This window comes from Geospiza fortis, unplaced genomic scaffold (genome assembly GCF_000277835.1).
Source record: "Geospiza fortis unplaced genomic scaffold, GeoFor_1.0 scaffold182, whole genome shotgun sequence".
Taxonomy (NCBI): domain Eukaryota; kingdom Metazoa; phylum Chordata; class Aves; order Passeriformes; family Thraupidae; genus Geospiza; species Geospiza fortis.
In genome coordinates this window covers 3,197-29,420 of record NW_005054367.1, presented here as the reverse complement: position 1 = coordinate 29,420, position 26,224 = coordinate 3,197, and the positions used below count along the sequence as shown (strand labels likewise).

The window sequence follows — 26,224 nt, the reverse complement described above, 5'->3', positions numbered from 1 at the left end:
CTTAATTCCTTACAGAAAGATAAATTTCACAAGCAACTCAGTAAACTGCAGCTGTGGGAGAGCAGGAATTCTGTACAGCATCAGTGGGAATGGGTAGAAAGATGCTGAAGACCTTTTAAACCCTTAGGACAGCAAATAAATAGGATCATATATATGGAAATATATTGATTTTTCTATTTCTCCATGCACCCTTCAAACCTGAATGTTGTGGGTCAGTTCAACTGAATTTGACAGAAGAACCACAATCTCAGAAAAACTGAATTTCTAACAGTTTCATGTCAATGTTTAGGCAGCGATTTTTCCTTAATTCCTTACAGAAAGATAAATTTCACAAGAAACTCAGTAAACTGCAGCTGTGGGAGAGCAGGAATTCTGTACAGCATCAGTGGGAATGGGTAGAAAGATGCTGAAGAACTTTTAAACCCTTAGGACAGCAAATTAATAGGATCATATATATGGAAATATATTGATTTTTCTATTTCTCCATGCACCCTACAAACCCGAATGTTGTGGGTCAGTTCAACTGAATTTGACAGAACCACATTCTCAGAAAAATTAATTTTCCAACAGTTTTTAGGCAGATTTGTTCTTAATTCCTTACAGAAAGATAAATTTCACAAGAAACTCAGTAAACTGCAGCTGTGGGAGAGCCAGGATTTTTGTACAGCATCATTGGGAATGGCTTGAAAGATGCTGAAGAGATTTTAAACCCTTAGGACAGCAAATTCATGTGATCACATATATGGAAATATATTGATTTTTCTATTCCTCCATGTCATCCATGTACTCTTCGAACATGAATGCTGTGGGTCAGTTCAACTGAATTTGACAGAAGAACCACAATCTCAGAAAAATTGAATTTCTAACAGTTTCATGCCAATGTTTAGGCAGCGATTTTTTCTTAATTCCTTACAGAAAGATAAATTTCACGAAAAACTCAATAAACTTGTTAGACAGAAGAGTGTCCACACTGGAGCTCATCTTAGGACAGGGCTTGATGGCTTTAAACTGAAAGAGGGGAGATTAAGTGGGATATTAGGAAGAAATTCTTCCTTTTTAGGGTGGTGAGGCTAAGGAGCTCTGGCTGACTCTTCTTGGCTTTCAGAAATTCTGAGCTTTGTCTCTTCAGTATCCTGAAATTAAATTAAAAAAAAAAACAAGGGGGGAATGTTGGGTTGTGTATTCCATCTCTTTTGTAGCTCAAACCCTTAAAAAATGTCATTGGTTGGATCTGATGACCTCAGGTGATTATTTCATTGCACATCCCTGTTTTTCTGCCTTTTTCCATACGTATCTTTGCACGTGACCTGGTATCCAAATTATTCTCACCTCCAAAATCCATATCCATGGATAGCACATGGCAGAGCAGCTTGGGGACACTCTGGATGCTGTTGCAAAGCAATGCCTTCACTTTTGCATTTATACACTTTTTCCTTCTCCACAGCAGTTTATTTATTCTGTTTATCCAGCTGTTTGCTGATTCTATTTTAATATTCAAGAGATTTTTTTTTTCTGTGAATTAAAGCAGAAGATGGGGACAAAAAAATAATAAAGTTTCTTTTCCATTGGTTTTCACCTTCTGGTTACAACATGAATTCTGCAGCTATTTCATTTAGGGAATACAAAGATTGAAATGAAACTTCTTTTCCCTTTTATATCCCTGGATTTTTTACTGCACCTCTGTTAACAAAATCCAAAATGATGCTTTGGGAATGAAAATCAATATTTTAGGGGCAGTTCAACTTATACTGAGGGCAGCTCCCCTCTACATGGTGCTGCCTGCAAAGGGAAAATTTGGGGAAAAAACCAAATACCAAGGAGCTGCAAAACTGGCAGAAACCATTGTAAAACAGCTGTTGAAGGTGGGGAAAAATTAAATCCTATTTAATGTATAGCAAGGAAGAAAAAAGGAGAGTTTGACAGAGATGTGCACAGGGATGTTTGAAAGGAATAACATTATTCTAGAGAAAATTTTGTTCCCAATACTGCTTTTGGGCATTGTTTGTATTATTCAGAGCTTTATGATTTTTTTTTCATGTGTGAAAATGCGAAATATTTATCCGTTATTAAAGGTGTAATGTAGAAATTCTGAACACAGGAATCTTGAGGATCAAATAAATGAGTTAACACATTGGAATCGCCCAGAATAATCCATGAGGGACAATATAAAAGAGGTTCCACCAGTTTTGCTTTCAAATCTTTGTTTAGCTGAAGTATGACAGCAATTTGCTCTCCTGGCAGAGGAATCCCTTCTCTGTTTCTCTCTTCAGCATGGATTGCACAGAGAGTATTTACATGTGTTAATGTTTTCTTCTGAGAGCAGGGAAATCTGAGCAGCCAAAAGAGCTGCTCCCATTTCTGATCCTGTCATTCTCTCTGGAAAACAAAACTTTCTTCCTTCTATTAACTTCAATCTGAATAAATTAGAACATTATGACAATTTGATGTTACCATTTCAAGGACTTCAGAACCATATTTCTTTTTCTTTTTCTTTTTCTTTTTCTTTTTCTTTTTCTTTTTCTTTTTCTTTTTCTTTTTCTTTTTCTTTTTCTTTTTCTTTTTCTTTTTCTTTTTCTTTTTCTTTTTCTTTTTCTTTTTCTTTTTCTTTTTCTTTTTCTTTTTCTTTTTCTTTTTCTTTTTCTTTTTCTTTTTCTTTTTCTTTTTCTTTTTCTTTTTCTTTTTCTTTTTCTTTTTCTTTTTCTTTTTCTTTTTCTTTTTCTTTTTCTTTTTCTTTTTCTTTTTCTTTTTCTTTTTCTTTTTCTTTTTCTTTTTCTTTTTCTTTTTCTTTTTCTTTTTCTTTTTCTTTTTCTTTTTCTTTTTCTTTTTCTTTTTCTTTTTCTTTTTCTTTTTCTTTTTCTTTTTCTTTTTCTTTTTCTTTTTCTTTTTCTTTTTCTTTTTCTTTTTCTTTTTCTTTTTCTTTTTCTTTTTCTTTTTCTTTTTCTTTTTCTTTTTCTTTTTCTTTTTCTTTTTCTTTTTCTTTTTCTTTTTCTTTTTCTTTTTCTTTTTCTTTTTCTTTTTCTTTTTCTTTTTCTTTTTCTTTTTCTTTTTCTTTTTCTTTTTCTTTTTCTTTTTCTTTTTCTTTTTCTTTTTCTTTTTCTTTTTCTTTTTCTTTTTCTTTTTCTTTTTCTTTTTCTTTTTTTTTTTTTTTTTTTTTTTTTTGTTATGCTGAAATAAAGAAATAACTGGAGTAGAAGTGCTCTGCATATCTTCACTCCATTGTATGTGTCTGGCTGTAGGATGGACAATTATATAGAAAATCAGAGAATCAGAGAATTATGGATTGGTTTGGGTTAGAAGGGAACTGAAATCATCCAGTGCCACCCCTGCCATGTGCAGGGACACCTTCCACTATCCCAAGTTGCTCCAAGCCCCATCCAACCTGGCCTTGGGCACTTCCAGGGATCCAGGGGCGGCCACAGCTTCTCTGGGCACCCTGTGCCAGGGCCTGCCCACCCTCACAGGGGAGAATTTCTTCCCAATATCCCATTTAATCCTGCCCTCTGGCAGTTTAAAATCCTTCCCCTTTGTCCTGTCCCTCCATCCCTTGTCCCCAGTCCCTCTCCAGCTCTCCTGGAGCCCCTTTGGGCACTGGAAAGGGCTCAAAGGTCTCCTTGAAGCCTTCTTGTCTCCAGGTGAATATTCCCAGCTCTCCCAGCCTGTGCCTGAACTCCCTGAGAAGTAAAATTAATGGGCATGGTGGAACTGGGTTTTCTTTCTGTAACTCATCAGCAATTTCTTTCTGAAATTCGTCAGCAGAAGAGAAATTAGCCCCTGGGTATGAGCAGGGAGGTGAAGATGAGGCTGTTAAAGGTCAATAACTGAGCAATTCTGGGCACTTCAGGTCCTGGGCAGGAATTTATTTGGGGAAATCCAGCAGAGCAACAACCTTTTCTGAGGTTTTGGTTTACTAAGAACAAGACACAGGTACAAACCCAGGGCTGTCCTGCCAGGCAGGGGAGGTTTCCTGAGGTTGGGTTGCAATTCTTGTGTGGCTCTCAGCAGCCACCTGAGAAAGAAGCAAACTTTCGTTTGTGCTGCTGGGGTGAGGAATAGGACAAGCCACATCAAGGGATGTGGGAATCAAGGGTGGCTGAGGATTCCACAACCAGAATCAGTGAGGTTATGATGGGGTTGGATATCCGGAAAAGTTTCTGCCCCCCAGAGGTTTGTCAGGCACTGGAACAGGTTCCTTAGGGAAGCTGTTGTCACAGACATATTTTATGAAAAATCCTTTTGCCAGGATCTTTTCTTCTGAGAAGCTGAGAAGCTTCAGCTTCTCCATGTTTTGCTGCTTTGGAATGTGATTTGGACAATTGTTTACCCAGCATGTGAAATTGTTTTTACTTGATGACCAATGACAGCCACCCGTGTCGAGGCTGTGAGCAGTCACAAGATTTCATTATCATTCCTTTCTATTCCTTTCTGATGAAATCCTTTCTTCTATTCTTTTAGTATAGTTTTAATATACCATTTTCTTTTAATAGAATATATATCATGAAATAATAAATCAACCTTCTGCAACATGGAGCCAAGGTTCTCATCTCTTCCTTCATCCTGGGACCCCTGCGAACACCACCACACATTGTGGTGGCACCAAGCCCAGCAGAGCTCAAGGAACTTTTGGACAATTCTCTCACCTGGTGGGATTTTTGGGGGTGTGCAGGGTGAGGAGCTGGACTCAGTGGTCCTTGTGAGTCCCTTCCAACTGAGGACATTCTGTAATTCCATGTCACAAATGAGGTAAGATCTGGCATTTTCAAGCTCAAATCCATAAGATTGGGGTCTCTTAGTCAACAGTCAGGGACCCCACTGATGTGGCATGCACAGAAACCTCAGCAGAACTCTTACCTCTTTCTCCAGGGTGCCAGTTTATTGACACTTCTCACCTTTAGCACATTAAATTTAGGAAGAGATGCTTGAACATATCAGCCAGCACTTCTTATCTGTCATGTAGAGCTGCAGCCATTTATACCTTGGCTCTAAACCCTATTTTTTTTTTCCCTTTCTTGAAAAAGAAAAATGATCTCTTGTTTAAATATGGAAAAGGCTCTGATTTTCAAAGGCTGTGCATTGCAGTCAGCTGCAAACAGCACAGCTGAGGCTTCTGCTACCCTGGGCAAGAGCCACCAACTCTTCATCCACAATGTCCCTGTACCTGCCAACACTTCAGAAATGTCTTTTCATTAACTTTTTATGAAAAAAACCCCACCTTTTTACTTTTCATTATTATTATTTTTTTACTTTTCATTATTCTTTTTATGAAATGCAGATTAACTGCTGTAACGTTGAGAACAGCAGGACTCGTGCTGCCAGGTTAACAAAATCCACCCTATTATTTAGTAACATATCCCTTTTCTGGGGAGATTGCTGTGTGGCACAAAAGGCAGGAGATGCTGGAGCAGAATCTGGGTCATGACAAGGCTCTGACAGCGAGACCTGTGGCTTATCTGTCAGGGCCTGAAAGGCAGCCAGGCCCTGCTGGTTTGTTTGGAATGAAGTCACCCCTTAAGGGGGAGATCTGCTGGTAACACCAGAGCATCTCAATCCCTGCCCGTTGTCCCTCCTTAAATCAAGCCCTACCCTGCAGTGATAAAAGAGTAAAATAAGGATTTGAGGGTGGGTAAGCAATCTGGCACTGTGTTTGGTTTGGTTTAGTTTGGTTTCTAGTAATTCTGCAATGCTCTTTTGTAATATTCTGTAATGTTTTGTAATATTCAGCATGTCTGAGCTTTTTGATACCTCCTGGAGGTTCAGCTCAGGAAATGTTGTGTAGGGTTTTCTAAGGAGGGCTCATGAGCAGTGCATGGGTGATAAATTCATTTTTTGCTTTTATGCTTCTATCCTGATGCCATGTGAAATAAAGCATTCAGATAAGGAATCACACATGGATAGGAAATGCACTTTTTGCAAGATGAAGTTGCATTTTTACATCATGGTTCATGAGAACTTTGAACTGCAGTTTGTAATGGCAGAGTACTCTTGATACAGCAATAGTAAATAATTAGATTAACACATAAAATGTTAGGAAAAGGGAAAAAATAGAAAAAAATTTGGAAAGAAAGAGTGAGCTGCATGTATAACACACCTACAGCAAGAACTGCTCTCAAATATGTTCTCCCATGCTAGTCCAGATTTTCACACAGTAGGTTATCCTTCCAAAACCTCAAATTTTGAGGATCTCATCCCATAGCAATATGAATAAAATTTAAAAAATATAAAAATCAGGAGTGTTCAGGGTCAACTTCAACCAGTGAAGATTTTCCAGGCCATAGGAAGGCTCCAGCTGTTAATAGGAAATATTTCCGGATATTCTGCCAGGGCTGGGATGTGGACCAGAGGTTTCATCTGTTTTTTTCTAGTCATTTGGTGTTCCATCTCTGCTCTCCTTCTGTATCTGCTGCTCTCAACTCCTCAGAAAAGGAATTGAGGTGGATGTGTCTGAATTTTTCATAATGTGTGAAAAGAAAAGCCCTCTAATTGTCACACCTTGTCTGAGATGTTCTGGAGTTCAGCTCGTGTGATTGAAGAACAGAACTGGGTGTGATTGTGTTTCCCTGCCTCTCAAGCTCCTGTGAAAATGGCAGTAATTAATTACTGCTTATTTTGGTTTTATTGTGGCTAATGCACAGGTCCCTGCTGACTGTGACTCTGGGCCTCTCTTTTATATTATCTCTGAAAGAATTTTGTGGTTTTATTGTTCCTTTGAAAGGTCAGGGATGGGGAATTGAGGTCCAAAGTAATTTTTCATCACCTGTTTGCTGCATGTCCTTGAGAGGGGCACATTTGTGCTGCATTCAGATCACAAGGCATGATCCTAATTCAGCGCTGCATGTTCTCAGGCTCTGAAAATATAATACATATAAAATATAAATAATATTACTATAATATAGGTTATAGGGTTAAAGACAAAGGCCAAATCTCCCAGTGAAAGTCATTATTTGTTAATATGCATTCATGGAGACATTAAAAGATTTAATGAGACAAATACTATAAAACAGGTAATGTGTCTTCCCAATCTCAGTGGTGTCCAGAGCATCATTAAATGACATCAAATTGTCATTTTTAAGCTTACAGATGCCCAAGACAGAAATGCTACATGTGGTTAAACAATGAATTGCAAACATACCAAATCCCCTCTGCTGAATCAGTGGGGGGAATTGTGTTGGTGGAGCTGATCACTCCTCTGGCTGGGATTTATCTGCCCAGAGCTTGGTTATTCACTGTCAGGAATAGGATGGTGCCACTGTGCACCATCAGAGGTTTTGTTTCCTGAGAATTGCATTGAAATATTTCTGTTCAAGAGCTGTTTCCAGATATTTAAATGCTGGTGATCAACCATGTGCCCACCACTTCCACTATCCCAGTGATGCCTTGTGAAGGCTGCACTAGAGCAGAGGCTGGACAGAGCTAAAGAATAAAGCAGGGATTTATTCAAAGGATCTCCTCCATGGATGCACCTTGGGCAGCACAAGAGCCCAGCCAGGGCTGCACCCAAGATGAACCAAAATGGCCCCAAAATGCACGAGCGCTCCCGGGGTCTCTCCCTTGGATCAGTTCTGCTCCATTTGCATCTTGCAGTTCATTGTCCCATTCCAGCTTTAGCCCCTGCAGTCCCACCCTGCTTGTTTTTCTCTCTCCAGCCCACGGTGTTTGTGCTCCTGGGGCTGAGATTTGGATCATTTGTCCTTGGTGCCCAGCTGGAGCAGGAATTGTTTTGTCTCCCTGCTCTGTGCACAGAGCTCCCCATGCCCTGATGTGAAGCTCAGACCCACACACTAAAGCAGCACAGAATCTGAAAAATAGAAAAGCTAAAACTTAAGACATCAGGCCTGTACAGTCTGGGGTGCTGAAGGTGAAAGGACAAGGCACAAATCAGAGTTTCCAAGCAGGAGGATGGGAACGGGATCCACCAGTGCTGGATCTGCAGCCACTCGAGTCACCTTGGGATCCCATTTTTGTTACCAGCAGGACACAAACACCGACACTACAAGTCTCCTTCTTTTTTTATTTCACCCTGATAACTTAGGTCATAAATATTGATCAAAACCAGCTGTCCAAAGAATTAACTGGCTGTGACAAATGTTTCCTGATGCTCCTCAGCAGCGCAGCTCTGAGACAGCCCTAAATACAGAGATAAGGTGACTGTCAATAGGCAGCAAACCCTAAAAGCAGGAACTCTGCTTTGCCAGATCACCTAACAAAAGTGGCATTGGTAACACTCTCTGTGGTATAAACCCAGACTGTGGGATCACAGTGGATGGAAGTTGGAATTCTCTATTTTGTGGAAAAATTCAGTTGTTTTGGTATCTTTTGTCATCCTGCAGGAGTGTGTTAATATATCTCAGCTCTTTTTTCTTCCTTATTTTTTCTTATTTTTTCTCTATTTTTATTTGGTTTTGTTTGTTTGGGTTTTTTTTGGTTTTTTTTTTGTTGTTGTTGTTGTTTTTTGGGGTTTTTTGTGTGTTTTTTTTTTTTGCTTTAAGGATTTTGTTTGTGTATTTGTTTGTCTGTTTGTTTCTTTGGTTGGTTTGGTTTGTTAGCTTAAATTTATTTTTTCCCCCCATGGAGGAGATTGTGTCACCTTTTAAAACTCAAAGTAAAAATTTTCCTTACCCTTAAACTGGATTACTTGAATGCCACCTCTAAGAGAGCTGGAGAGAGACTTTTGACAAGGGCTTGTAGTGATAGAACAAGGGGGAATGGCTTCAAACTCCCAGAGGGCAGGGTTAGGTGGGATATTAGGAAGAAAGTCTTCCCTGTGAGGATGGGGAGGCCCTGGCACAGGGTACCCAGAGAAGCTGTGGCTGCCCCATCTTTTCCTTTCTGATCCCTTTAGCTGAGCTCCACGCTGGTGCTCTGAGATCCCATTTAGCCTGCTCCCTTCTTTTCTTCAGAAATATGTGCTTTAATCCCCTCCTTGAGTTTTTGCAGCAAAATAGTGATGAAACCTTTTGGAAACAAGAAGGAGAAAGAAAGGCTGGCTGAGAACACAACTCTAAGCACAACCTTTTGTACAAAGATTTGATTCCTTTGGGGTTTTTCCAGTTGTGAATTGATTTCTTTTTCATCCTCCACTTCAGCACAATAGCCAACCCAATGTCTCTGAGCACTGAAAGGAGAAGGAGGGAAGTTGAGAATAAACTCAAGCACTCCCAATTACCACTGCTATAATGAGCTTTTTGCCTTCCTTCTCCAGTGGTCTCCCCCTTCCTGGAGCCCCTTTGGGGAATATTGGAGTAAGAGCTGCAGCACGAGGCATCCACTGGAGCTGCCTGCAGGGAGGAGAGAAAGGGAAGAACGTGTGTGTGCTAGCTGAGGGCAAACAGCTTTAATTTAATTAGCAGATTAATTAAAGCTTCCTCCCCTGGGCAGGGTATGTGTGTGTAGAGAGTGTTTCTGCAGCCTCCCGTAGCTGTTCATCAACGCGTTCCTGTTCCAAGTGTGACTCAGATGGGGCTCCATGAACTTGCTGGGAGCCTCTACAAAACAAATTTCCTGTCAGGGACCTTTCCTCTTCAGGGTTTTGTTTAAATGCAGTGAAGTATAAATGGGCAAATAGTGACAAGTAATGACAAGAGCTTGCTTTGCAAATGAACGTGGCATCCAGCGGCACAAGAGCTGCAGAGATCCTGAAAACTTCTCTGTTTCCCAACATCCCCACAGTGAGAGAGCCCTGATGTCAGCACAGATTGCCTCAGTGAAAGTCCCCAAGAGTTCTTTGCAGTGTACAAAACCATTCAAGAGTTTTTGGGAGCCTTGAGTCTGCACCTCTTGCACAGGTCCTGAGGGAAGCAGAGAAGGCCAACAGGGTCCTGAGCTGGATTAAAAACAAAGGCAAGTGCGCCGGCAGTTTATATACAAGCACGAAAAATATGTAAACACTGATTATCAGGATTTCGATGTTAATCAATTAGCAGGTGACCCACCTCATCATAGAGCAGAAGATCAAGCAGTAGATTTACCCCGACCTGTCCTGGCAGACATTAAAGAGGCAGCCAGACAAGCTTTGTTTTCAGTAGAGCCAGCTGGTACTCACGTAAATGCTTATACTACTATTAGGCAAGGTGAAACAGAATCTTAAAATAAAAGGAAATGTTTATCCCCATCTTTATCCCCATCTACTCAGCACTTGATGGATCAGTTGTACATCACAGAATCACAGAATGGTTTGGGTTGGAGGGGAATGTAGAGATCATCCAGTTCCACCCCCTGTCCTGGGCAGGGACACCTTCCACTGTCCCAGGTGGCTCCATCCCCATCCATCCTTGGGCACTGCCAGGGATCCAGGGGCAGCCACAGCTTCTCTGGGCATCCTGTGCCAGGGCCTCCCCACCCTCACAGGAAATAATTTATTTCAAATATCTCATCTAAATCTACTACTAAATCTACTACATCCAATTTTGAGCTCCTCAATACATCAAATGCCTCAATCAACTGTAGCAAGTTCAAAGGAGGGACACTGAGATTTCATATAAGGAGAGGAAATTTGGGTTTTTTTTGCCAGGTGGGAGGAGAGAAAATTAGGGGCCAACCTTGGAGCAGCCTTGTGGTATTTATGAGGAGAGCAACAGGAAGAAAGAGCCAAGGTTCTCATCGTGCTGTGTGGCAGGAGAATAACAGAATATTGGTGTAACCTGAAACAAGGGAGGTTCATATTAGAGAGAATCCTTTTTACTCTGAGAATAGATGAGCCCTGGAGTTAGTTCCACCAAGATTGTGCAGTCTTCAAAACTTCCTCAGAGTTTTCCAAAATGCAGGTGGAAAAAGTCCAGTTAACCCTATATTGGTTAATTGGAATTAACTATTTCCATTGCTACCCCTGCAGCAATGTTTGTTTGTCTTTTTTTTGGTTTAGTTTGGTTTGTTAGCTTAAATTTATTTTTCCCCCCATGGAGGAGATTGCATCACCTTTTAAAACTTAAAAATTTTCCTTACCCTTAAACTGGATTACTTGAATGCCACCTCTAAGAGAGCTGGAGAGAGACTTTTGACCAGGGCTTGTAGTGATACCTTTCCACCAAGGTTGTGCAGTCTTCAGAACTTCTTCAGAGTTCTCCACAATGCAGGTGGAAAAAGCCCAATTAACCCTATATTGGTTAATTGGAATTAACTATTTCCATTGCTGCCCCTGCTTCCAGTGGGAGCTTGAGCTGGATTCTTCTGGAGTTCCCTTCCAACCTGAATTATCCTGTGCTTCCACGGCTTTCCCTGGAAGGCACATGTGGTAGTTGACATCATTCAGAGAAAGCCACCAGAGACAGGGATGTCTGGGTGAGGACAAAGAGGAGAACAGCTTTAAACATAAAATCTGTAGGCTAGGAAGAGAAGGGTAAAGCTCTAGGTTATCTTTTATATCCTATTGATTTTGTGTTGCTCTGGCAGCTGATACAGACTCTGCTTTAAACAAAGGGCACTCCTGTTGCCAGTGCTTCCAAAAGAGTGGAAAAGGTGTGCTTTTCCTAACAATCCTCTGCAGAAAATAGGAGAGGAGAAGATGCCTTTCCATCTGTTGCTGACAGAAAATACAGCTTTATTTTCCAGGACCTTCTTAAGGATCACCTGGAACCTATTCAGAGTTTATGTGGCAATTTCAGGGTTCAGAGTAACCAGTAGTTTTGCCAAGGCAGCAGATTGATCTAACAGAGAAAATCTGGGAGCTGAAAAATCAACATTATTGTAAACCTACAGGTTTACCCCTCCGGATCAGCAGTTCCACAGATTATATGAACAGTGTGTCCCAGATTGCTCAGAAATTAAAGTGTTTCTATCTCAGCTCCCTCGTTTCAGGTGTTCAGCTGAATCTGAACATCTCATCCCAGATTTATGCTGATAGAAATCCTCACTTCTCAGCCGGGCACAATGTGTTAAAAAACATAAATCCCACCCTCCCAATGTGTTAAAAAAACATAAATCCACTCCAGTCATTTTTATTAATTGATTAATGTGAACTTCTGTGCTAAATCTGAAATGGTTACCTGAGGCTGGAGTAGTAGGACCACAGAGGAAAAAAAATACTCATTCTTTTTCCTCCTTTGTCAATCACAAATTCCAGCAATTTACATATGCATGACTTGCTCGTAACCCCCAGCCAGGAAATCTCTTGCTGTGACAGAGACTTGGCCAAACCCTGGATCCACGCTGGGCTGTTCTCTTGCCAGCAGCTCTGCCCTGTCACAACCTGTGTCAGGAGCTGGAAAATGTCCTTGGAAGGGATTGTCAGTGATATTTGCAAGTCCTGCAGCCCTGATATCCCGCAATGAGGCCATGCAGCCCAATCTTGCCCCGTGCTAAAAGCTCTCAAAGCGGTGAGAATCTTCCCAGAAAGTTTTGTAAGGGAGTAGGCCCTGATTTGAACACTTAAATTCCCCCTTTTTTTTGAACAATTTGAAAAATGAGTGGGAACTGCAATGCTGGCAGGAGGTTATCAGCTTTTCAGGCTGATGTTGGTCTCTGAAGAATGAAGGAAAGATCCAAACTGTGCTACAGACTGGGAGCTGTGCATCAGAATTTTATCTTTGGAGAGGAAATTCCCACGAATTGCTGGAAAAAGCCAATTTTATGCAATATAAAATCAGCAATCAGAAGGGCTATTAAACCCTTAGTTTCATCTCAAGCACATTATGTCTAGCAGGCTTTTTAATCACTTTTCCAGTGAGAGGATCATCCTGCCAGTTCAAGGTTTTGAGAAGCATCACCTGCTATTAGAGGTAGGGTAAAGGGATATGTTGGCTTAAACCAAGATGACACTTCCCATGGAAGTCCTCAGCTGTCCTGGAAATGCTTCACAATGCTCCAAGAGGGGATTTACAGCTGGTTTCCACATAAGGGAGCTTGCAAAAAGATACAGAGAGGTTATTTACAAGAGCATGTGGTGACAGGACAAAGGGAAATGGCTTCAAACTGAAAGGGAGCAGGTTTGGATTGGATATTGAGAAGGAATTGTTCCCTGGGAGGGTGGTGAGACCCTGGCACAGGGTGCCCAGAGGAGCTGTGGCTGCCCCTGGATCCCTGGAAGTGTCCAAGGCCAGGCTGGACAGGGCTTGGAGCAGCCTGGGATAGTGGAAAATGTCTCTGCCCATGGCAGGAAAATTGGGAAAATATCTCTAAGGTCCCTCCTAACCTAAGCCATCCCATAATTCTATGACACTACAAAAATCCAGTTCAGGCAAACTCAAAAATAGTTTTACCCCGTGTTGTGTAATGCCTCTTTTGTCCAGCATTCACTTCAGAAGGCATCCACTGAGAGAAGGGAGCTGTTGATTGTGCTGCTGCTATTTTCTAACCTGCCCTGGGATGTGCATCTCTCCAGGAGTGTCAGAAGGTACCCAGATCTTAAATTTCCATCAGCCACTTGGAAAGGGATCGATGCCTTTTCCTGGCAGCATGTTCTGCTGCTGGGCATTTTTTTCTTTTTCCCTGCACAGTTTGTTTAAAGCGTGGTGTCCAACAGATTGTACATTTGTGGCTGGGATTGAAGGAGCTCCCAGTGGCTTTGCTCTTTCACTCAGTGTGGAGTGTTCTGAAAGCACAGGAGTTTGGATGCCATTTGCATATTGCTGGCTGAGGTTTATGTACAAATCACAAATGGGACAGGACTGCTGGGAAACGTGCCTTGAGCTGTTTTATTTTCCAGCATCAGTCTCATTCCATGGTTATGGCAATGGGAAGATGCCATCAGCTCACATCCCAGGCAGCAGACCAAGAACTCAATGTTACAACTTACTTTAAAAGTTTTTTGACCAATCACACAAAGCAGAAACACATTGACAGTAGTTCCATCCAATCACTATAAGCACACCTACCACTGGTTAAAACAATGCTTGCTTATTTCAAATACAATACCTGCTTGTGAGCCTTAAAACACAATGCACAGAGCTCCATTATTAAGCTTAGAACTTCCTAATATCTCACTAGATAAACTTTTCTGCAGCTTAGGGAGTTATTCTAGACAAGCATTAATACACAGAGCATTGCTCTATTTGTCCTTACTTTTTTACTTCTTACATAATTTTTCTGCTCACCTATCTCATGGCTACTGCTTAGCTCTAATCACAGTTCTGCTGTCTCTGAGGCCTGCCTTTTGCAGCTTTCCCAAACCCTTCTGATTTTATAGATTCACACATTTGCACAGGAAGGCAAAAAATGCAATCAAGTGGCAAATCTCAGACATTTCTGGGGACGACAACTTGTTGGACTGCCAAGTCAGTGTTGTGGGGCCCAGCAATGATGCAAATCAGTTCTGGAAAAATATCCAGATAGTCAGAGCTCCTTCCCAAACCTCTCTATTTTTAACAGAGCCTTTTGCGAGTCTTGGCCCTGGTGTGACCAGTTGAATCATTGCTTGGTGGGAACAGGGACTCAGCAGTGTTGTTTCCATGACAAAGTGAGCCTCTTTTGGCAATGCTCACAGAACAATTTATCATTTTTGAAGCTAACTTTTCAATACTGGAAGTCATATTAGAATTAGTAAAATGTGTGTAATTCAGCTTGAAGTGAGTGATCTCATCTACCTTGTGGATTAAACTCCTCTCTTGCATTATTTTAGGAACAACACTTAGGCAAAAGTTGAATCACACTCTAATTCATTTTTGTGTTGATGTAAAACTATGGCCATGGAGGATTTAATGTAGATTTGCTGTTGTTGTTGTTTTTGATTCTTATCTGTCCCCTCATTATCCCTCTCATTGTCACAGTGCCTGATACGGTGTACCCTGAATGGAGTAGAAATGTTCCCATTTACTTAAAAAAAAAAAAAAAAAGGAAAAAAACCAGGACTTTAAAGACTTAACACAAATGCAGAAGAGGAAAGAACAGTTAGTGGTACTGAATTGCCATGTTTGATTTGGTCTTGATAGAAATGCCAAGTGAATTCCCATCTCACCATCACATCATTACTAGGACTTCAAAGCAGATTTTCTTATCCTGGAGGTCCTCAGGGATGCTGGGGACATCTCACTTCTGAGTAAACTCATGTAGAGAAATCAAATTTTATAGCACTTGTGAGTATTCTTACTGAGAACAAAATGAGCAAAATGGTGTTTTTTGAATAACTGAATGTGGTCAAAGACAGTTCAGGTTTTTTGGCTGGATTGTTCTGCATGGTTGATGTGTATATATAATTATATAGACAAAATTTATAATATATAAGTATATATGAAAAATATAATTATATCTATCAAATTTATTGTAAATACATAAGTTGTAACATAACATGATTGTTGTTAATTTTGCCATAAGTTCAAGGGAACAGCAAAGAGTTAGGTACTGGAATTTGCACAAAGCACATACCAGTTTATATTTGTGGTGGCCACTTTAATAAAAACCACATAAGGGAAATGAAAGCTCTGAATTTGTTGTACCTCTGTATGTCCTGCCAGCTTCTTGTGCTCTCTCAGAACCAGATATTGAATTTTGCTGTCTCTGTATCTAAATGAATATACACATTCTCTAAACTGATGTGAGTCATAATCTTGCACTTCATTGAGAGTAATAAATTTTTCAAAGACCTGTGAATTTCATGCACTATCGACTCAGATTCTTGATTTTTTCTAGTATGTGTCAAAACACTCTTTAACTGCACATATCACTGCTCTCTTCTGGGAAACTGAGACCAGGCTATCTCTGCTGAGCACAGGAAATTGCAAATGTCCTCAAGGCAGAAGAAATGGGATCACAAGGCCTGGAGTTCAGGCTTGCACTGCCATTGGAATCGGGCTCTGCCTTCACTTGTTGAAGCCTGACTTGGCAAATTAAAGGTTCTGCCACTCCATGGTCAATGGAGAAACATCAAACCCCTGGATCCTTTTAGGAAAATGTGATAACATTAAAACAGACAACATTCAACAGACAAACAACGTGATGATATTCAACAGAAAAACCTTTTTGTGGGAACTGGAAAACCAGAAACTTCCACAGACACAGGAGGGTTTGATTTGCACACTTGGGAGAAGCTTGGATTGCTGTAAAAATACAATACACAGATATTAAGCAGGAAAATCATAAACTTATGTGTCTATGGTTGTAAGTAAGAATGTGCCTTAAGCAAGTTAAAATCTGTGTTGGGTAAGTGGGTGAAGGGTTTATAATATAGTAATGTGGTTGTATAGAGTAAGCTGAGAGTTTAGAGGTCGTAATAAAAGCTGATGTGTGTGTGTGTGACAGAAGCCCATTGGATAAAAGTATCTGCAGTGCAGCAAAATTAAGTAAAGGTGATGGGTTAGAAAAGCAAAGTAAACTTTGTGGCAACTGTCCACTGGTTTAGAAAGTTCTATATTGTCTTGTAACAAAGAACTTGTGACTTCTTTGATCTATGGCTGACTGATTGCTCCTTAAAATCTCACAGCCTCTGAGACTGAGCAATATGAGCAATGTTTATCTGAGCAATAAATCAGTTTTTTGTGGTCACATCCTTTCAATTAAAGCAGCAATAATAATGCCTTTTGTTATGAACAATTCAAGCCTTTTTGATTTTCTCAGATTTGGAATTGCTTGTTAGCAGGGATGACAGGCAGCTCCTGTTCTCTCCTCTGACTCTGAGGTTGATGCTTCCTCCTTTGCTTTCTGTTTTGGTTTCCACATTCCCCAATTTTTTTTTTTTTTTAAATCTGTTGATGAAGTGCTACAAAATGGCACAAAGATGGTGATGGGAAGTCACATCAGAATATTGTGGCAACAGTGAAAGCTGGAGGAAAGGTGCAGGGACAAGTGAAGCACGTGGCTCTCTCTGTCCACATCTGAGCCTCCTAAGCCAAACTTACTGGGATACAGTTGACTAAATTTAATCATTTGACTGAATTTAATCATTCAGTTTAGTCAGAGACCTCTGAATAGATGTGCTAGTCTGCAAGGAGAACAGTAAAGTCTGGGATTTTAACCTTTGCCTTCCTTTACAATCAATCAAGTCCTGGCTTTGATACACCTCTAGCAAAGAAGAGAACAACAAAAAAGTAAGGATAAATCATACCCTTTTGTAATTTCACTGCATATTGAATGGAAATTTTCTTATCAAATGTGCCTGAGAACAGGGGCATGGTGGGTTTCTTAATATTCTAGAGTGGAATCATAGAATAGTTTGGGTTGGAAGGGACCTTAAAGCTCATCCAGTTCCACCCCTGTCATGGGGACACCTTCCACCATCCCAGGCTGCTCCAAGCCCCATCCAGCCTGGCCTTGGACACTGCCAGAGATTCAGGGGCAGCTGGAATAACCTGGAATAACCTGTTCTGGTGTCTCTAGCCTCCATCCTTTAATGGAATCTGAATAAATAGATGCATCTATGTGTGGCATTTATCATCCACAATTTCAAGCTGAAGAGTTCTGCAACTTAACAGGAAGAGTGTGAAGAGATATTTTCTTTTGTTTAGTGACGTCCTGCTTAAACAGACAATGCAGAATTATTATTATTATTATTATTATTAGTAGTAGTAGTAGTAGTAGTAGTAGTAGTACAATATTATTACTAAATGACAGCTTTTCTAATCTGTACCTGGAGAACTGCATAGAAACTGCCACATTTATGTATTGGGACAACCCCTGGACACTCCTCTCAGACCTGGGCAACTTTGGAGGGTGAACCTGCACTAACAGCAGAACTCTGTTTTTCTTGCTATTTACCTTTTATCTTTTTAAAAATATATTCTAAGAACTTGAATGTCAGCCAATGCAATTTTCTCTGTCTTTGGGGATGTTTAGGAGATGATGTAGCAAAAGCCCTTATGTTCTTGGGAGATCCTGGAGATCTGTGAGAATTTATCTTTTCCAGGCACCTGGGAGCCCTTAAAACAGAACTGTGTTTGTTTTGAAGACAAACAAATCTAATATGGTTGTGCCTGGTGTGTCCCCCAGGGGAAAATAGCTGAAATTTATTACAGGGGTCTTGGAGATGATGAAACTGTGCAGCATTATGAGTTCCTACAAATGGTGAGGAAAGCTTTCCAGGAGAGTTCATCAGGAAACCCTCTCTGTCCTTGAAATGGCAGTGGTGGCTTTTAACATTTACCAAAAAAAAAAAGTGTGCAGATGGTTCAGAGCATCATCACACAAACACAAGCACCATCAAACCTGGATTATTACAGAGCCACTGAATGGCGTGGGTTAGAAAGGACCTTGCAGAAAAATCTCATTCCATCCCCTGCCATGGGCAGGGACACCTTCCACTGTCCCAGGGTGCTCCAAGCTCTGTCCAGCCTGGCCTTGAACACTTCCAGTGATGGGACATCCACAGCTTCTCTGGGCACCCTGTGCCAGGGCCTGCCCAACCTCACAAGGAACAATTTCTTCCTAATTATTGATCTGAATTGTTGAGGTCTCTGGTGTCAAGATGACCCTGAGGTGTTAAAAAGTCTTTTTTCCCAGCCCCGAGACCGAAGAAGAAGTCGAGATTCCTCAGCTCTGGTTCTCAAGGTTGTTTATTTTCTGTTATCTATGACATTCTTCCTCTGACCTGCTGAGATCTGTCTGGCAGGTTGGTTTGTGGCACACTGACCGCCCTTGGGGTGGTGTTAGCTTTTTATACTAAGAACTACGTGTGCTTTATTCACATGCCCCTATAAAGTGATCTCATGAAATCTGAGGTTTTATTCTCCTTTAATTGATATTCCCTGGCCACTGTCTGCTATAGGAATGAAATCCTGTATTGATTTGCAGAAATGGGTCACATCCTTGTTTTGTTGCTGCTTTGGGATTACCTGGATTGTGTTGGCTGCAATGTTCCTCTCATAAACTAAATTTTATTCCCTTCTTTTTTCCCCCTTTACTTTTTTCTCGTAGTTGGCTGTACTAGAGAATTAAAGATAGAAAACAGAAAAAAAAAGAAAGAAAATATTTGGATCAAGTCACCCTGATTTATTTGACGTTGTGTTGTTTTTGACAAAAGAATTTGCCTTGAATTCTCTGGAAATAAATAAAGGCAACACTAAGGAATGAACAGGGTGACAGAATAAGAGAAACAGCTTTTAATTTGGTTTAGATTGCAGAGAGATTTTAATGAATTTTGCAAAGACTCATAAGAAACTGGTGGAAGATCAAACCAAGATGAAATTTATTCCTAATTCTTCTTTTAATTACTTCTGTATTTAGAGATACCCTTGTTCAGCTTTATGTTAAAAAGGAATTCAATAAAATAAAACAAACCTGTTAGAAATCACATTTTGACAGGGATAATACTATAAAACCCCCAAATAATTTATGTGACTTTTAATTACTTAATTAGGCCTTAGACCTGCTAGAAAAAAAAAAAGGAGTAAAAGTAAAGAATAAAAAAGAGAAAGAAAATGAAATTTGTTACACTTTTTTCTCAACTTTAAATGATACTTTGCTTTTTTCTTTTCTTTCTTTTTTCCTGCAATGGGTTCTTAAAACTTACTGACACTTCCTGATCACCTCATAAACTATTTTATTTTTGTAACTGCTTTTTTTTTTCTTTTCTCATTTTCCCCCATATTTCAGGTTGCAGCAACCCATTCCAACTGCATCATTAAAAAGGAGCAAGAGACTTGTCTGGAGAAGATCCGGAGGGCGACGGCCCTGAACCCTCTCAATGATTCTTCTCCAGGTGAGTCTCAGACCCTGCACCTTGAGCTGACAATTTGAAGTGATTTTCACCATTTCCTGGGATACCTGGAGGGGTTTTCAGCCCTGGTGAGAGGAGCATCAGTGCTGCTGAATGAGCTTGGGGAGATTAAAAAGGAAAATTCAATCAGTGGGGGTGAATAAGAGCCATTCCTGGTTGTTATCAGAGGTCAGGAGTTTGTTTCTTTACTTAAGGTTATAATATGTCTGTAAAAATAATAATTAAAAAATTAAAAAGAAAGGATGGCTGGATGATTTGTGCCTGGGTGAAAACAGCTTTGGGGACAGGGTGTGACACAAAGTGCTGCTCTGGACCAGCAGCTCATTTTCCTTCCTCATCTCAGCAATAATTTGGGAATGTCTCCCATGATCTGAGGCCCTTTGCAGGGATTATCCTTGTGGTGTCTGTAATCTTGATGAAGGATACTCGTTCTGTGCTTTTGCTGAGATAAGAAACTGAGGCAGCGAGCAAAGAAATTTATAGTTTAATATCCTGTCCTATTTCCTCCTGGCTGCAGCAGGAGCTGCCTGTGGCCAGCACCAAGGAGAGAAGGGCAAAGAATGACAAAGAAACTAATTGGAAATCAGGGCCCATTTACTGAGTCCTGTCCAAACTGCTTCTGCTGTGACTGGAATTGATAAAACCACGGGGAAAAGCTGATGGAACACATTGTGTGTGATAAAAGAGGGGAGCTTTGTCTCCCCTTTTCCTTGCAGCACATTTTAGTGCAGAAGCACAGGAGGTCAGAATGTCTGCGTTATCAGTGTCCTCTAAATCAACCCATTCCTGCATTTTAGCTGCTTGGGAGCATTTCCATCAGAGAGGAGGGTTTCCATCAGGGTCCTGCTATTCATCTCATGCATAAATTCATTTCTGTTCTGCTGCCCAGCTCTGGCCAGAGGAACTGTGGGGTGTGGTGGGAGTGAGGAAAGCTTAGTGTACCTCGGGCAGTTCATTCCACCCCCAGGGATGTGGTTTTGAGACCCTCCTTGTGCTCTACAGAAGAACTTCCCAATTTTTCCCTGGTCTAGAAGTAGCATGAGCAAGGAAAAAAGGGGAAAAAAGCCTTTTTCTTGGCTCCTACCCCCAGAATGGTGCCAGAAGTTGATCATGAGACCTATTCCTTATTGTTTGGATTCAGGAATTCATAGAACTCCCCAGGTGAGAGGAGACCATTTCACCAGCCAGCTTTTATTTCTTCAGCACCCAAATCCAGAATAACCCTGACAGCTGGGCACTGTTCACACCGAACTCCTCCTCCTGCCTGTTCCAAATGGAAAGGACACAGCTCAGAGATGGAGGAAGCCCAGAGCCATTGGAAAAGGCTTTTGCATCTCAATGTGATGAAATTGTATCACCCACTCAGGCAGGAAGGGACTGGATCCTCTCAGGCTCTCACTCCGAGCAGAACCCAGCTGCTCCCTATTCTGCTCCCCCAGTATTTGCAGGCTGAATCACTGGGAAGATTTTCCCAGGCTCATTGAGCATCTTTTAGTTGTTCCCCATATCCTGTGGCAATGACTTCCACAGCTGACGTGGCTTGGAGTGAAAAGAAAAACCCATATCCCCTCCAAGAGATTAATTTGCCAGTGAAGGAGTCTCGTGTATTTCTTGTTTGAAAGCCCTTTCATTCCATGGATCCTGCTTGCTGGCCTTTTTCTCTGCATTTTAAATTATATTTTTTTTTTTGTAGACATGTTTTAAATTTATTTCATTTCACCTCTGGGACTACAGCTTTTCACTCTAAGTCCTGACCTCGAGGCTCATCTTTCTTTATTTCATGATGCTTATTTCAAGCCAGATCCTGCCACCCTCATTCTCAACAAAGCTTGATCTCCTTAGTTAAAGGATATCAACAAAATTCTATCACCTCCTTACTGGTTGAATTTGTAGATGTTTCACCACAAAACTGCCTGGAGATGCAGTAACTCTCCAGAAATTAAGCAGTCATAAGTACAGGGTGTTGATTCCTCTTGAATTTCTCCTCCTGCTGACAAAAGAATTTTTTATTTGGGAAAAATGAAAATTGCCCCATATATTTTTTTTTACATTCAGCACTAAGACTGCATGATGACAGTGGAGAAATGTTATCAGCTTGTTTCTCTCAAAGAAAGAGAAAGATAGGGAATAACTCCCTTGCTTGTCAGAAACATCTGAAAGAAGGGAGAAATCCCTCCTGACTGATGAACAAAATTCTGTTTATTCAGAGAAGAAGCACACAGTTACCTCTTTGACTATTCCTGCCTGAAAATCCCCATAGAAAAGTTCAATATATAAAATTTGTGAGAATTTATTTCTCCTCAGTGGGGCTGCAAGGTCTGAAATGGGATCATGAGCTTTTAGGAAGTCTGTAGGGGCTTGTGAACATGGTCAAGTTACTGGGACTTAAAAGAAAAATCCACCTTTTATGGCAGGTGACAGAAAAAGGGTCAGGTACAGAAAGTGGGTCTGGGACATGAACAGTCTCTATATTTTGTATTTCTGCAGTATCTAGAATAATATTATAAAATATTAGGGTTCATGAATCCTTCTCCAAGGTTCCCACATGGTGCACAATGGTAAAGTCTCTGCTCTTTAGGGACCTTGTTTTCTGTGCTAGTATGAGAAGCGCCATCCTTGGGTGGCAAGAGAGGAACAACAACTTCTGGTTCCTACATTTTGCAGGGATTCAGCTCTGCTGCCTTTGCTTTACCCCCTTGCTGTGTTCAGTGAACACAAACATCGACCAAATGGGGTTTGTGATGTTTCCTCCTTTCTCTCCCACTCCACCTCTCATGCCCAGATGTTCTGCTCATTATTTCTTTATTCTTCACAGCAGTTTTCTCTCCTTCTGCTGCTGGGCCATGCCTTTAATGCTTCAGAGGCAATGATTGCCTTGAGATTTTCTGTTCGGTTTATTTATTTTTTTCCATTAGTTTTATGATGGATTCTTCCTCTTAAATGCTTTAAATTCTTTAGGAAACTTTCTATGAGAAGGAATAGGGGGCATGTGCTGACCCTATGTGTCCATTCCTGTTCAGTCATCACTAACAGCCTGAATGGAAAAGAGAATTTGAAGGAAATGAAATCTCAGCAGGACCTAGAATCTGACTCCCTTGCTCTGGAGGAGAAATTAAACTGATAAAGGGGAGTAATGAAAGCCAAAGGCAGACAAGAGAGGAAGGAGAGCAGTGATTACTTCATACTCAACTTCCCCAGGCAGTGGTGCCAGGCTATTTCTTATATCAGTGTTTCCAATTTCCTTTGTTTGAGTTTTCATCCCTGTCCTACTGTGGAGCTGCCCCTGTTTGTGCTGGACCCTCTTCTAGCTCTCACTAGCCCTCCAGGTATTTTCTGCCAGATCAGAATTGATAAATCTCACTGCTGATCCACATGCATCCTTTTTTTTATTTCTGTTTCTCCCATCCAGACTCTTCTGACCTGTTCCCAACCCTGGGGCTAGGAAAGACTGACACAGGAGTTACTCAGATATTAATGACAGTTTCCTGGGTTAGGTGCATTTAGCAGGGGACTTACCTAATTAGATGTTGATACCTGCAATTGCATCTGCACTACCAATGAGCAAGTCACCTTCCTCAGTTTGCAGCTCTGGATGTCTACCAAGCAGAGCCTGAGACATCATTTATTTCATCCTCAACATAGATTAGATGATGTCTATTTTTTCTCTCCAGACGTATGGAATAAAGGTGACCATGTCTGTTCTGAATAATCACATTTAGGTGTCTACATTTGATCAGAAATATCCCACCTTTAGCTTCTGTCTTCGTTATATTGACTAGGTCATGCTGGAGGTCTGGATTACCCCAAAAATCTGAATTGTCATGGAAAGAACCCTGCTGATGAAATGTAGAACCATAGATTGGCCATGAAATACTTTTTCCAGCCTGTCCCCTGTCTTGCTTTCTGCTGTTGGAACCAAATATTCCAAACTTGTCCCTTGAGTGTGGCTCCCTCTCAAATAGTGGGAGAGTTCCTTGAGTGATTTGCAGATATGTTTTTAAAATTTATTGTTCAAAGTGCCTGAAATTCACTAACCTAGAATGAGCCAAGGTGAAGAAAGTGAACTCAGCCCAAGAATTTGAGCAGAAGTGATGAGGCCTCCTTGGTGATTACGCGTTCATGACTCACTGTCAAGTCAATCTTTACCTTCAGAACTCCATCATCTCTTGTTTTCCAGTCCCACTCCTCCTGTCCTTCCTCTGAAAAATGTAGAGAGGAAGCAACATTCCCAGGCATGTCAAGGAACTGAAAGGAAATAAGGATTTGAAGGGATGTGATGATTCCTGCAAGGAATCACATTGAATTCTTGTTAAAAGTTACCCTGTAAATCAACAGGAAAGAAACTGGTAAGGGCACCAGGGGGTAGGAGATGGTAATTAGGATGCTGTGTGATGATGCAAGGAGAGATTTTGAATTATGTTTCCATCGCACAAAGATGATGGAGCAGGTTTTTTTTTTCAGTTTCACAGTTTTTATTGAGTGTCTCATCAGCCTCTTGCTCTCTCAGAGCCGTTGAATTATCTGCTGTTATTTCCCCTGGCACCACTGGGAAGACATTACTTCACTGTGTCTCCCTCACTGAAGCAGCTGTGCCCAAGAACAGCAGGACTAGGATTGAATCCAAGCTGATGAATTCCTAGAGTTGGAAGGGCATAGATAAGAAAATGCCTCTACAATCTGAAAGTTTTCTCTGTGGCTCCTTTGAAAGTAGAATACAGACCTAGATAGCTTTGATCTCTATGGATACATCTCTCCTTGGTCAAAGATGCTTTTTTTGGGCACTGATGGATTTATCCATGTGACACTGCATAAAATGTCTTCTGCTAAATTCATATTAAAGCTGGTAGGAGCAAGGAAGAATTTCAAGGGAGAAGCCAGGGGCACGTGATGGCAGACACGGGGTCTGTGCTTATTTCTGGTATCCATTCTGTAGAGTCTTTGTCTGAACAAGTCTCTTGTGCACCTTTTGGGACCCAAGCTGTGATCAAATTTTGCTTTTTCTCAGGCAAATGCAAGGAAAAGTGCTTCCCTTATTTCTGTGTTCCAAGCATTGATTAATTCTTTAACTCTTTGCTGAATTTGGATCCCTGGAAGTGTCCAAGGCCAGGTTGGATGGGGCTTGGAGCAGTTTGGGATAGTGGAATGTGTCCCCATGGCTGGGGGTGGGAACTGGATGAATTTTAAGGTCCCTTCTAACCCAAACCATTCTAGAATTCTGTAAGTTTGTTCACCTAACAGAGTGGATGAGTTCATGTCACCTCAAAATGGGTTTATAAAGTAGAGATATCTTTCTCAGTGCTAGATACTGAAACTGCATTTGTAGTCAAGATGTCAAAATCAGAAGTTGGAACTCATAGACACAAATACTTACAGAACTTACACGTGTCCTATTTTTGCATCCACATTCTGCTGAGAAGGTTGTATGATAAATGCCCATTTTTCTGCTCTGCCTATTAACACAATCATTGTGGAGGTCTGAAGTTGGGTTGAATGAATTCTGTTGGTGATGATGACCAAAATCTTCATTGTGCAAGCACAAACCAAGCTTCTGGTTCCATCAAGAATCTTTTCCTCAAATAGAGCAGCTGAAGCTGAAATGGCTGATGCTGACTTACTGTGAATTCAGTCACATCAGTGAGGCTGAAAGCCTGGAAGTGCATTGCCACTGGAAAAGTTCAGGATCAGCTTAGCAAGGGGACAGAAAGGTGTCACAATCAAACTGCCCTGGAATAATTTAAGGAAAGGTTTTTTTGCTAGGCATGGGTGCAGATAGGACAAACCTCAAATGGATGAACCACCAGATTTCTTGGAAAAGCTTCCAGGATGTTTCTTTCTCATCCCTCTTTAATACACAGCTAGGCTGTATTTACCTAGATGCTCTTCCTGGGGAGGCAAACAGTACAAAAATAATTTTTCTGGTGAAGAATTCCTGGAAAGAGGGATTCAAATACCATCCATATTGCACCCTAGACATAATATTAATGGCAGATGAGCAGGGATATTCCTTTGTCACTCTCATGGTGCTGGGAGGAGAAACAGAGTTTGTGTGATCCTACAGCTTTTTCTTCCAGGCCCGCTGGATTTCCATTAGACTGAGAATCTCTGGACCATCCTCAATCAGGGATCACAGTGTGGTTGGAATCGTGTTGTTGGAACCCTGGCTGCTGAGAATTTCAGATTTCTGTGCTGCCAGGCACTGACCCCCAAGAGAACACTGCATTGACCTGAGGCCGTGGAGAAGCTTCCAAAATGGAATGATAGAACTGGGATTGTGGCTGTGGAGTTTGGATAGAAGTGTGTGAGATCACAGGGTGGGAAACTCAGAGTTTAAGGGTTTAGAGCATAGTAATATATATAAAGCAAGATGGAGGTTTTAGGGTGGAGGCTGCTCCTTCTTCTTCACCTTCTTCTCCATGGGTTTGGGTGGTTTTGTGTAATTGGATAAAAAAGCCCACATTGCAGGCACGGGTGGTTGGTTGTTAGGTCAAAAGTAAAAATAATTTAGGTGTCATTTCTTAATTGGACACTTTATCCTTCAAAGGCCTTGTAGAGAGAAAGATGGGGCTCCATTTTTAGTTTGTTAGAGTGAAGTGCTGTAGAACTCTGGTGTAGAGTGATGTAGAACATCTGAGCCCCAACGTGAAGTACCTTCTC

The 26,224-nt window shown here is 41.0% G+C and overlaps 1 long non-coding RNA gene across 1 annotated transcript in view; it reads left to right on the top strand.

Moving 5' to 3' along the window:
- Positions 1-25,765, top strand: part of LOC115948258 — a 35,668-nt gene extending 9,903 nt beyond the window's left edge. Inside the window, exons 2-3 of the long non-coding RNA XR_004082096.1 lie at positions 19,447-19,552; positions 25,642-25,765. This is a non-coding gene — a long non-coding RNA (uncharacterized LOC115948258). The remainder of the gene's footprint in view (positions 1-19,446; positions 19,553-25,641) is intronic.
- Positions 25,766-26,224: the final 459 nt, after the last annotated feature.